Here is a 12,765-nt window from a genome sequence, read left to right on the forward strand (position 1 = left end):
TCTTCTACCCATTTTTGGATTGGGTTGTTTGTTTTTCTGATACTGAGCTGCATGAGCTGCTTGTAAATTTTGGAGATTAATCCTTTGTCAGCTGCTTCATTTGCAAATATTTTCTCCCATTCTGAGGGTTGTCTTTTCGTCTTGTTTGTAGTTTCCTTTGCTATGCAAAAGCTTTTAAGTTTCATTAGGTCCCATTTGTTTCTTTTTGTTTTTATTTCCATTACCCTAGGAGGTCGATCAAAAAAGATCTTGCTGTGATTTATGTCAAACAGTGTTCTTCCTATGTTTTCCTCTAAGAGTTTTGTAGTGTCTGGTCTTACATTTAGGTCTCTAATCCATTATGAGTTTATTTTTGTGTGTGGTGTTCGGGAGTGTTCTAATTTCATTCTTTTACATGTAGGCATTAGTTCAGTTTTCCCAGCACCACTTACTGAAGAGACTGTCTCTTCTCCATTGTATATCCTTGCCTCCTTTGTCATAGATTAGTTGAGCATATGTGCGTGAGTTTATCTCTGGGCTTTCTATCCTGTTCCATTGATCTGTATTCCTGTTTTTGTGCCAGTACCATACTGTCTTGATTACTGTAGCTTTGTAGGATAGTCTGAAGTCAGGGAGTCTGATTCCTCCAGCTCTGTTTTTTCCCTCAAGACGGCTTTGGCTATTCGCGGTCTTTTGTGTCTCCATACAAATTTTAAGATTTTTTGTTCTAGTTCTATAAAAAATGCCATTGGTAATTTGATAGGGTTTTCATTGAATCTGTAGCTTGCTTTTGGTAGTATAGTCATTTTCACAATATTGATTCTTCCAATCCAAGAACATGGTATATCTCTCCATCTGTTGGTATCATCTTTAATTTCTTTCATCAGTGTCTTATAGTTTTCTGCATACAGGTCTTTTGTCTCCCTAGGTAGGTTTATTCCTAGGTATTTTATTCTTTTTGTTGCAATGGTAAATGGGAGTGTTCCCTTAATTTCTCTTTCAGCTTTTTCATCATTAGTGTATAGGAATGCAAGAGATTTCTGGGCATTAACTTTGTATCCTGCTACTTTACCAAATTCATTGATTAGCTCTAGTAGTTTTCTGGTGGCATCTTTAGGGTTCTCTATGTATAGTGTCATGTCATCTGTAAACAGTGACAGTTTTACTTCTTCTTTTTCAATTTGTATTCCTTTTATTTCTTTTTCTTCTCCAACTGCCATGGCTAGGACTTCCAAAACTATGTTTAATAATCGTGGCGAGAGTGGACATCCTTGTCTTGTTCCTGATCTTAGAGGAAATGCTTTCAGTTTTTCACCATTGAGAATCATGTTTGCTGTGGGTTTGTCGAATATGGCCTTTATTGTGTTGACTTAGGTTCCCTCAATGCCCACTTTCTGGAGAGTTTTTATCATAAATGGGTGTTGAATTTTGTCAGAAGCTTTTTCTGCATCTATTGAGATGATCATATGGTTTTTATTCTTCAGTTTGTTAATATGGTGTATCACATTGATTGATTTGCGTATATTGAAGAATCCTTGCATCCCTGGGATAAATCCCACTTGATCATGGTGTATGATCCTTTTAATGTGTTGTTGGATTCTGTTTGCTAGTATTTTGTTGAGGATTTTTGCATCTATATTCATCAGTGATATTGGTCTGTAATTTTCGTTTTTGTAGTATCTTTGTCTGGTTTGGTATCAGGGTAATGGTGGCCTCATAGAATGAGTTTGGGAGTGTTCCTTCCTCTACAATTTTTTGGAAGAGTTTGAGAAGGATGGGTGTTAACTCTTCTCTAAATGTTTGATAGAATTCACCTGTGAAGCCATCTGGTCCTGGACTTTTGTTTGTAGGAAGATTTTTAAAATAAATTTATTTATTTATCTATTTTTGGCTGTGTTGGGTCTTCGTTCTACGCGTGGGCTTTCTCTAGTTGTGGAGAGCAGGGGCTACTCTTCGCTGTGGTGTGCGGGCTCCTTCTCATTGTGGTGACTTCTCTTGTCGCAGAGCACCGGCTCTAGGTCCGCATGCAGGCTCAGTAGTTGTGGCACATGGGCTTAGTTGCTCCGTGGCATGTGGGATCTTTCCGGACCAGGGCTTGAACCCATGTCCCCTGCATTGACAGGTGGATTCTCAACCACTGAGCCACCAGGGAAGACCTGTTGGAAGATTTTTAATCACAGTTTCAATTTCATTATTTGTGATTGTTCTGTTCATATTTTCTATTTCTTCCTGGTTCAGTCTTGGAAGGTTATACCTTTGTAAGAATTTGTCCATTTCTTCCACGTTGTCCATGTTACTGGCATAGAGTTGCTTGTAGTAGTCTCTTAGGATGCTTTGTATTTCTGCAGTGTCTGTTGTAACCTCTCCTTTTTCATTTCTAATTTTATTGATTTGAGTCCTCTCCCTCTTTTTCTTGATGAGTCTGGCTAATGGTTTATCAGTTTTCTTTATCTTCTCAAAGAACCAGCTTTTAGTTTTATTGATCTTTGCTATTGTTTTCTTTGTTTGTATTTCATTTATTTCTGCTCTGATCTTTATGATTTCTTTCCTTCTACTAACTTTGGGTTTTGTTTGTTCTTCTTTCTCTAGTTCCTTTAGGTGTAAGTTTGGATTGTTTATTTGAGATTTTTCTTGTTTCTTGAGGAAGGGCTGTATTGCTATAAACTTCCCTGTTAGAACTGCTTTTGCTGCATCCCATAGGTTTTGAATTACCTTGTTTTCATTGTCATTTGTCTCTAGGTATTTTTTCTTTAAATTTTTATTTATTTATTTATTTTTGGCTGTGTTGGGTTTTTTGTTTCTGTGCGAGGGCTTTCTCTAGTTGTGGCGAGTGGGGGGCCACTCTTCATCGTGGTGCATGGGCCTCTCACTGTCGTGGCCTCTCGTTGCAGAGCAGAAGCTACAGCCGCGCAGACTCAGTAGTTGTGGCTCACGGGCCTAGTTTCTTCGCAACATGTGGGATCTTCCCAGACCAGGGCTCGAACCCATGTCCCCTGCATTTGCAGGCAGATTCTCAACCACTGCGCCACCAGGGAAGCCCTGTCTCTAGGTATTTTTTGATTTCCTCTTTGATTTCTTCAGTGATCTCTTGGTTATTTAGTAATGTATTGTTTAGCCTCCATGTGTTTGTGTTTCTTACGTTTTTTCCCTGTAATTCATTTCTAATCTCATAGCGTTGTGGTCAGAAAAGATGCTTGATATGATTTCAATTTTCTTAAATTTACTGAGGCTTGATTTGTGACCCAAGATGTGATCTATCCTGGAGAATGTTCTGTGCGCACTTGAGAAGAAAGTGTAATCTGCTGGTTTTGGATGGAATGTCCTATAAATATCAATTAAATCTATCTGGTCTGTTGTGTCATTTTAAAGCTTGTGTTTCCTTATTTATTTTCATTTTGGATGATCTGTCCATTGGTGTAAGTGAGGTGTTAAAGTCCCCCACTATTATTGTGTTACTGTTGATTTCCTCTTTTATAGCTGTTAGCAGTTGCCTTATGTATTGAGGTGCTCCTATGTTGGGTGCATATATATTTATAATTGTTATATCTTCTTCTTGGATTGATCCCTTGATCATTATGTCGTGTCCTTCCTTGTCTCTTGTAACATTCTTTATTTTAAAGTCTATTTTATCTGATATGAGTATTGCTCCTCCAGCTTTCTTTTGATTTCCATTTGCATGGAATAGCTTTTTCCATCTCCTCACTTTCAGTCTGTATGTATCCCTAGGTCTGACGTGGGTCTCTTGTAGACAGCATATATATGGGTCTTGTTTCTGTATCCATTCAGCAAGCCTGTGTCTTTTGGTTGGAGCATTTAATCCGTTCACGTTTAAGGTAATTATCAATATGTATGTTCCTATGACCATTTTCTTAATTGTTTTGGGTTTGTTTTTGTAGGTCCTTTTCTTCTCTTGTGTTTCCCACTTAGAGAAGTTCCTTTAGCATTTGTTGTAGAGCTGGTTTGGTGGTGCTGAATTCTCTTAGCTTTTGCTTGTCTGTAAAGCTTTTGATTTCTCCATCGAATCTGAATGAAATCCTTGCTGGGTAGAGTAATCTTGGTTGTAGGTTCTTCCCTTTCATCACTTTAAGTATATTATGACACTCCCTTCTGGCTTGTAGAGTTTCTGCTGAGAAATCAGCTGTTAACCTTATGGGAGTTCCCTTGTATGTTATTTGTCATTTTTCCCTTGCTGCTTTCAATAATTTTTCTTTGTCTTTAATTTTTGCCAGTTTGATTACTATGTGTCTCGGCGTGTTTCTCCTTGGGTTTATCCTATACGGGACTTGCTGCGCTTCCTGGACTTGGGTGGCTATTTCCTTTCCCATATTATGGTACTTTTTGACCATAATGTTTTCAAGTATTTTCTCGGGTCCTTTCTCTCTCTCTTCTCCTTCTGGGACCCCTATAATGTGAATGTTGTTGCGTTTAATGTTGTTCCAGAGGTCTCTTAGGCTGTCTTCATTTCTTTTCATTCTTTTTTCTTTATTCTGTTCCACAGCAGTGAATTCCAACATTCTGTCTTCCAGGTCACTTATCCGTTCTTCTGCCTCAGTTATTCTGCTATTGATTCCTTCTAGTGTAGTTTTCATTTCAGTTATTGTATTGGTCATGTCTGTTTGTTTGTTCTTTAATTCTTCTAGGTCTTTGTTAAACATTTCTTGCATCTTCTCGATCTTTGCCTCCATTCTTCTTCTGAGGTCCTGGATCATCTTCACTATCATTATTCTGAATTCTTTTTCTGGAAGGTTGCCTATCTCCACTTCATTCAGTTGTTTTTCTGGGGTTTTATCTTGTTCCTTCATCTGATACATAGCCCTCTGCCTTTTCATCTTGTCTATCTTTCTGTGAATGTGGTTTTTGTTCCACAGGTTGCAGGACTGTAGTTCTTCTTGCTTCTGCTGTCTGCCCTTTGGTGGATGAGGCTGTCTTAAGAGGCTTGTGCAAGTGGGACTGGTGGTGGGTAGAGCTGGCTGTTGCTCTGGTGGGGCTTTAATCCACTTGTCTGCTGATTGGTGGGGCTGGGTTCCCTCCCTGTTGGTTGTTTGGCCTGAGGCAACCCAACACTGGAGCCTACCTGGCGCTTTGGTGGGGATAATGGAAGACTCTGTGAGGGCTCGTGCCAAGGAGTACTTCCCAGAACTTCTGCTCCCAGTGTCCTCATGGTGAACCACAGCCACCCCCCACCTCTGCAGGAGACCCTCCAACACTAGCAGGTAGGTCCGGTTCAGTCTCCTGTGGGGTCACTGCTCCTTCCCCTGGGTCCCGATGCACACACTACTTTGTGTGTGCCCTCCAAGAGTGGAGTCTCTGTTTCCCCCAGTCCTGTCGAAGTCCTGCAGTCAAATCCCGCTAGCCTTCAAAGTCTGATTCTCTAGGAATTCCTCCGCCTGTTGCCAGGTCCCCAGGTTGGGAAGCCTGACGTGGGGCTCAGAACCTTCACTCCAGTGGGTGGACTTCTGTGGTATAAGTGTTCTCCAGTTTGTGAGTCACCCACCCAGCAGTTACGGGATTTGATTTTATTGTGATTGCGCCCCTCTTACCATCTCATTGTGGCTTCTCCTTTGTCTTTGGATGTGGGGTGTCTTTTTTGGTGAGTTCAGTATCTTCCCGTTGATGATTGTTCGGCAGTTAGTTGTGATTCTGGTGCTCTCACAAGAGGGAGTGAGTGCACGTCCTTCTACTCTGCCATCTTCAAGAGTCATTATTTTTAAAAGCTCCCCAGGTAGTTATAATGAGCAGCTAGGTTTGAGATCCCCTGTTAAATTGGTAGACAATTTTAATTTAATTAATGACCATCAAGTAGGCACTAGCATTTCTAGAAAAATATTGGGGGTTGTAAAGATTTACCCCAAGATGGAGTTACTTGAAGAGCTGAGGGCCTTTCTATTTAAAGAAAAGAGTCCTTCAATAGCTAATATTTACTGCGTACTTACTATGTGTCAGACAGTGTTCTAAATTCCCTTTCTCTCCCTCTCTCTCCCTCCCTTCCTTTCTCTCTCTCTCTCTTTCTCTCTCTCTCTCTCTCTCTCTCTCTCTCTGTCTCTGTCGCTGTCTCTCTCTCTGTCTCTCTCTGTCTCTCTCTCTCTCTTTCCCTCTCTGTCATCTACCTGTTTCACTACTATGGCTCTGTGGCTGACATTGGCGAGGACCCCTTCCTAGACCTTGAATTCCTCTATGTGGAGCTCCCATTTAAGACCTCTTCAGCGGCTTCCTGTAGGACTTAGGTTGAAGAGCAAAACTTTAGTAAGGTTGTTCTCTCTCTCTCTCTCTCTCTCTCTTTCTCTCTTTCTTTCTCTCCTCACCTTAACTGCATTGGGTTTCTTTCTCTTCATTAAAAATCCCATCTTCCCTGCCCCCTCAGGACCTTCACACATGCTATTTTCTCCAGCCTGCTTCCTTTACATCCCCTTTGCCTTGAAATTCTGACTTCTGATATTGTTTAGATACACCTTTTGTAGGTAGCTACCTGTTTTCCTGCTTGTCTAATATGCGTCTTCCACACTCTACTGTAAGGTCTGCAAAGGCAGGGACACGTCCCTTTTGCTGGCCATTGAATCCCCAGTACCTTGCCCAGCACGAGAGTATTTGTTGAGTAAGTGCAATGGTGAATGTGTCTTCCCTAAGTGTTAGACTCAATCAGGAGTGGACTATGGGTGCGGACGGATTCCAGCGCCAGCCTCCCAGAGGACTCCAAGTGACGGTCCTCTTCCAACATGAGTCCTTGCTGCTAAATCCAGTCAAGTGGTCACTCTCGGCCACCCTTCCTTATGACCTCAATGCACTTTTCTGTTATCTGGCCGTGGTCAGGGCCATGAAGTGGCTTCAATCATGTTGAACCTCACACAGAAATGGTTGGAATCTTAAGCTGTTCTTTCCAAGAGACTCCTCTGCTTCTATGTTAATTCCTAGCTGTGAATTGATCCATGGGCTGAGGAGTGGGGACCATTTGTCCAGCAGTATCACCAGTGTCTTTGCTAGGGTGCCTGACTCAACTCTGCCGGTCCAGGCCCTGATTTAGTCAGGGTGTTTCATTATCGAAGGCTTTACTGGCCTATTGGTCAAAAGAGAGGTTATACTGATAGCAATATATAATATGGTTTTGGTGCCTGCCCATACCTCCTATGGGGGAATGTGTGGTGTATTTAGAAAACAAAGCTCTAAAGTCATTTTTATTCCCCCATTCCCAAGTATGAGACCTTTCATTGTTCAAGTCTGTGGGGCAGAAAGACCCATACATATCACTGAGAACATTTGCTGAGTGATTTTAGCAGAGGGTCCCCCATAAGCAGACCTCGAGACAAGATAGGGATGCAAGTAGTTTATTTGGGAGCCATCCCAGAAAGCACTGGTAGGAAAGGGGCAGAGTGAGACATGGAAGGGCAGGAAGCCAATACAGAGACAAGCTCACGAGAGCCTTACTGTTGTGGGTGACTGACTGTCAGTTCTGTCATGGGCTTCTGCAAGATAGTGTACAACATGCCTCAGAGTTGTTCCACCCCAGGGGTAAGGAAGCTGGGGTGTGTATCCACCCACTCCCATCCTTCATTGTTGACAGCCACTGGGGGCAGCATTAACTCCTAGCCCTTCAGGCCTTCCCCATGCGTGGACAAAGCATGCCTCCATGGCTAGAGTGGCCTTTCAGGCAGGGGGCCACAGGGACTTGCCTTGAAAGCCAAAGACATGTAAGAGAATAATGGATGACAAGAGGACGTGGGCAGGGTGCCAACAGCCTCTCATATCTGCTATACTGAGGATCTCTCTGTGTGTCATGTTGCGAGGAGTGGCAACAATAAAAGTTAAATATTTTTCTGGAGGGTCATGGGTTCAAACTGATGATAATTCAGGCAGATATATAGAACATATCATATAGAGTGAATGTTCAGGACATATGCCTATCTTCAGCAAATACAAACAAGTAGATAAATTAAGAAGGAATGTACCCTGAATGCAAATTGAGTCAGCACTAGCTCCCTTCCCTTCTATAGGTAAACTTGCAGGATTTGGGTTGGGGGCAGATTTAAGGAATATCAGAGACATCACAAGACAATTGCCAGAAAAATGTGCATCCTTACATTTACATACTTTACATACAACTTTCCAGCAATGAACAGGGAAAGTATGAGTGGATTTAAACGGATACATTTATCAAAAAATATTTTTTCTTCCTGTTTGCTGCAAGTTTAAGAGCTGTCACACTGAATGTAAGTTGTCCTATAAATTAGGGGTTAGCCCTACTTGAAAGGCATATAATGTAGAAGAGCTGAGAAGAATACTGGTAAATAATGGAGAAAATATTGATGTGCAGAGCTCTAGATGTGTGAAGATGTGGGTCGTGTGTGGTGGAGGCTAGGTGGGCGTAAAGACTAGAATTGAAGATGAGCCAGCAGCTAGCCTAAGAGATTGGTAAATACAATAGAACTATTGTGAAACATTTGTCTTATCCTCTGTTTCCTTCCTGTGATTTCATGTGTTTCCCACCTTCCCCCCCCCCCCCCCGTCCAGCCGAAAGATAAACCGAATCAGGGGCTGTTAACTCAAAAAATTATTTATCAGGGTTAAGACCTTATCCTGCCACACAAATGTCAGCTGGAAGTGTAAGAAAAAAAATACATATTTGCTTTGGCTGCCTTGTATTTTGCTTTGGGTTTGACTGAAAACCATTAGCATTTTTTCCCAGCTCCCCCCACTGCCTCTAAATCACTGAGCCAAGACTGGTTTTATTTTCTTGAGGTCATATTAGCTCTGGGCATGAGGGGCTCAGTGACGCTCAGAAAGGGAAGCTAAATGCTGCAGTCAACGGCTGCCAGAGTTCAGTTTTAAAGTATTCATCTCGATTCATTGCATTAATAATTTCTAGAAGTGATCTTTTTTAAAACCAAAGTTATTTATTCAGGGAATCATCCTCGTACATTTCTTGAAATATTTGTTGGTTAATATTTAATCAAAATACAACACAACCAAAACACTAGAGAAATAAAGATACCCTACAGATATAACAACATTATTATGGCATTCATGTGTAAAAACCAATACTAAAGAGTTTCCAGTTTTCTAAATGAGTTTTTAGCTTGAATTTGTTTCTGGGCTATGATCTCTGCTGGGGTGGAAGATGTTTAGTCCGGTTTTGAAAGTACATTTGCTGGTGAGGTTGTTCAATGTCATGGGTTGGGAACCTTTTCCTAAGCCCTGGGCTAAGGTTCTGTTTACTTGGCTCCTGTGTGGGCTGACTGCATCCTCATGCCAGAGTATAGGCACAATTACATGTGTGGCCTCTAATTCTTGTGAGGGTTGGTAGCTCGTGTGCCCCTCCCATGACTGGCTGCGGAGAGCAGCCTTTGGAATGAATAGTGACAGAAGTATGGTCGTATATGGTCTAACATCATTACAGATCACCACTATTGACACCTGTGTGGTAGGTGGATTAACCAATGGGGTTAATGGGTAAAGGAACTCCTTGAAGACTCCCATAGATCTCTTCCATTTCAGCTACCTTTAGATGCACACAGTATGCCCTTGTAAGACGGCCCAGAAACCACATTACAGTTAAAGGAGGAAGAACGGCAGAAAGAATAATGGTGGGGAATGGCAATATTATCAGAATCACCTCTACAGCTTCCAAAAATAACGTATTGATCCTTTCCCCAATCCCTCACCAGCAATGGAAAACTCCCCTTTCTTTCTTCATTGACAGGCGCTGCCTTGGTGAGAATATCAATTAGGATCTAGTCAAGAAAAAAAGAAACTACACTAGGAATTTAAATGGAAGGGATTTAATACAGGAATTGGTTACACGGGTGTTGGAAGGCTAGCGAACAAAAGGAGAAGCCTAGGGAGGCCCTAGATGAACAGCTGTAGGAGCTGTTCCCACCCTGGGCTGAGAGGACAAGAGGGACAAGGGGTGTCTTAGAGCCCAGGGGCTTGGAAAAGGAGCAGGTTGTGACTGGTGCCTGGACCTCCGTGGAGCAGATGCCCTGCTGCTGGTACTGGGGCCAATAAGGGGGTAATCCAGTGGGTGCTCTGATGGCCTAGGTAGCATGGCCCAGGGAGGGAGGGAGCACAGATGACTGATCCTCCAGCCGCTCCTGGCACCTCTCAGGGTGCAGGGTGAGGCTGCTGTCGGAGTGATGCTGACAGAGACTGGGAAAGAAGTAGGAAGTCCCCTTTCCCCTCCTCCCACGTTCCAGTTTTCTCTAGGAGCTCCTCCACGTTCAGTCTCCCACTGGGAAAACTGGACAGGAAGCCAGCTAGCAAGGGTGCTGGGAAATTGTGGCTTGCAGAGTTCCAGCTCCAGGCTCACAGAAAGGTGATCTTAGAGCTGAGAGGTAATAGGTAAAGGACAGTCACAGTGACCCTCTATCACCAGTACAAGTGGGCCTTTGTCCTTGACCCTGGTCTCTGCTTTCCATTCCCTCCCTCTATCCTGGCCATGAATAACTCCCCAGCCTGGCTTGTCCCTTGCTTGGTTCCCCTGGAAGGATGTTGCACAACATGAAGATGCGAGGGGCTTTGGTTTCTATTTCATGTCAGCAATATTTTCTCCACTCCTGCACTTCCGGAGGACCTGGCGAAGCTTTGGATGTTTAATTGAATGCAATAATATCAATTCGATTTGATTTTAAAATATACTATTAATTTGAACAAGATTCAAGAATATTGAGGCTTGAGAGAGACCAGGAATGAAAACAAACACATCAGAAAAGTTCAACTCAAGCAATTGATGAATGCATCTCCCTCATAATCCCTTATAAAGTACTTTGCTGTTTACAAGGCAAAACATTCTTATTCTGATGAATTTGAGAGATTTAATAAGGTCTTAAAATTGTCCTGGTTCACTTTTAAATGAACCAGCAAGCTGTAAGGTTCCCTTTGATCCATGTATGCAAATTGATCTTTGAGGCTGATGCAGGTGACAATGGAATTTTCCAACTGCACAGCAGTATATGCTTAATTATACATGGTCGTGTTAGAGACACCCATTTTTCATGGAATTATGAAGGTTTCATAACTTTGGCAAAGTCATTTAGTGAAAGCAGGGCTGAGATTGTGGCACTGATATTCTAAGTAACATCTCTAGTCATCAGTGGTTGGGCTTTATGGGGGTTTGAAATTTGTGATAAATAACTCCTTTTATGTCTGAGGGTATGTGCTTTATTAAAAACATTTTCTATTTGTCAGTGAAAGTTTTTGAGAAGATAAGCTGACTCAGTGGCTGATGTCATAAGGTACCTTCCAACAATTAGCATGCTTTACTTTAGGAAATATTTGGGGAAGGAAGGAAAGAAGTAGAGAAAAAGTTTATGGGGAGAAGGATAAGTATTTAGGTTGATTATATGTTTAAACATTTATTTTGTGAAGTGCTGGAGCTGATAGACTCTTTTTTTGTGTGTCTGGAACTCATGGGCATTGATTTCATATCAAGGAAATTGGAACCAATGCCTAAATAAGATCACTCCACGCTCTAATTTTTTAGGTTTATGCCCTGAGTTCCCTCAATCGATATGATTTTTGGAGTGTTTACTCATCTTTCCTTATCCCCTGTCCTGGGCACATATATTTCTTCAGTATTCTCTTGAATCTGCAAAGACTGTCACTTTTCTGCTGGTCTGGCAAGCATCATGCTTTTTTTTTTCTATTTTAATTGGATTTTCTCAGAATGATGGAAACAATGGTGGCACATGGTTTGGGGTCAGGGTATTCCTCCATTCACTTCAAATTGTCTCAGTACCACAGACTTCCTTGTATATAAATTAGGCACTTCTGAAAACAGGATGCAGTCTTCGAGACCTACAGGCTATGCTTAATTATAATACCTTATATTTGCATAACGTTTTAAAGTGCATTGTCTCCTATAAGGGCTCTTAACTCATTATATTTTAATTGTATTGTTTACAGGTCTGTCTCTCTGAAGGCCAGACATATATGTATTTCTCATGTGGCAGGCCCGGTGCCTGGCATATAATTAGTGCTTTAATAACCATGTGTTGAATACGGGGAACATTTTCTACTAGTTTTACTCACAACATTGTCACGAGGATTAGATGAATCATTAGATGGAAAAACCCTGATCACTGAGCCTGGTACATAGATGGCTCTAAGTAAATGTTTTGGAATTAAGTAACAACTTTGTGATACAGACAGCATACTTGAAAGGGGTGGAGCCCTGGGATGCAAGTCCTCAGCTTCTTAAAGTGAGAAATTTTCCATCCTACCCACAGATTCTCACATAGACCCATAGCCAGAAGAGCTGAGAAAGGCTATTCCATTGGTTCTGTAAATAAATTCAATGATTTACTTGAACGAATATATCTATATGAGACCATATGACATATGCATGACAACAGAAGGGGAGCAATGGTGAAAGGATTTCAAAATGATGGAGAATCCCTCAAAGCACTTATTCCTCCTAGAAATGCAGGATAAGATAAGGGTAACAGATTTACCTTTATTGTTAACTTTTGATTATAGTCGTAGCAGACTGCAGTGGAGTCTGTGTGGGTGGATGTTTAATGATCAGTTTTTGACTGTAAGCTCTAGCAGGCCAGCTTCTATCATGATCAGCACTGTTTCCTTAGCGCCTAGCACAGTGCCTGGAATATGGTAGGTACTGTCGTAGACTGCGTTCGTGGGCTCAGTTCTTCACTCCTCCCGTATCCATATCCTTTGCCATCTGACTGTGCAGTTTGTCCCATTAAAGAGGAGGAATCTATTTTCCTGCCTCTTGGCTTTGAGTTTGGTTATGTGACTCGCTTTGGCCGATGGAATATTCGTGGGTCAGAGGCTTGGAGG

The sequence above is a fragment of the Lagenorhynchus albirostris genome, chromosome X, assembly GCF_949774975.1.
Source record: "Lagenorhynchus albirostris chromosome X, mLagAlb1.1, whole genome shotgun sequence".
Classification (NCBI taxonomy): Eukaryota; Metazoa; Chordata; class Mammalia; order Artiodactyla; family Delphinidae; genus Lagenorhynchus; species Lagenorhynchus albirostris.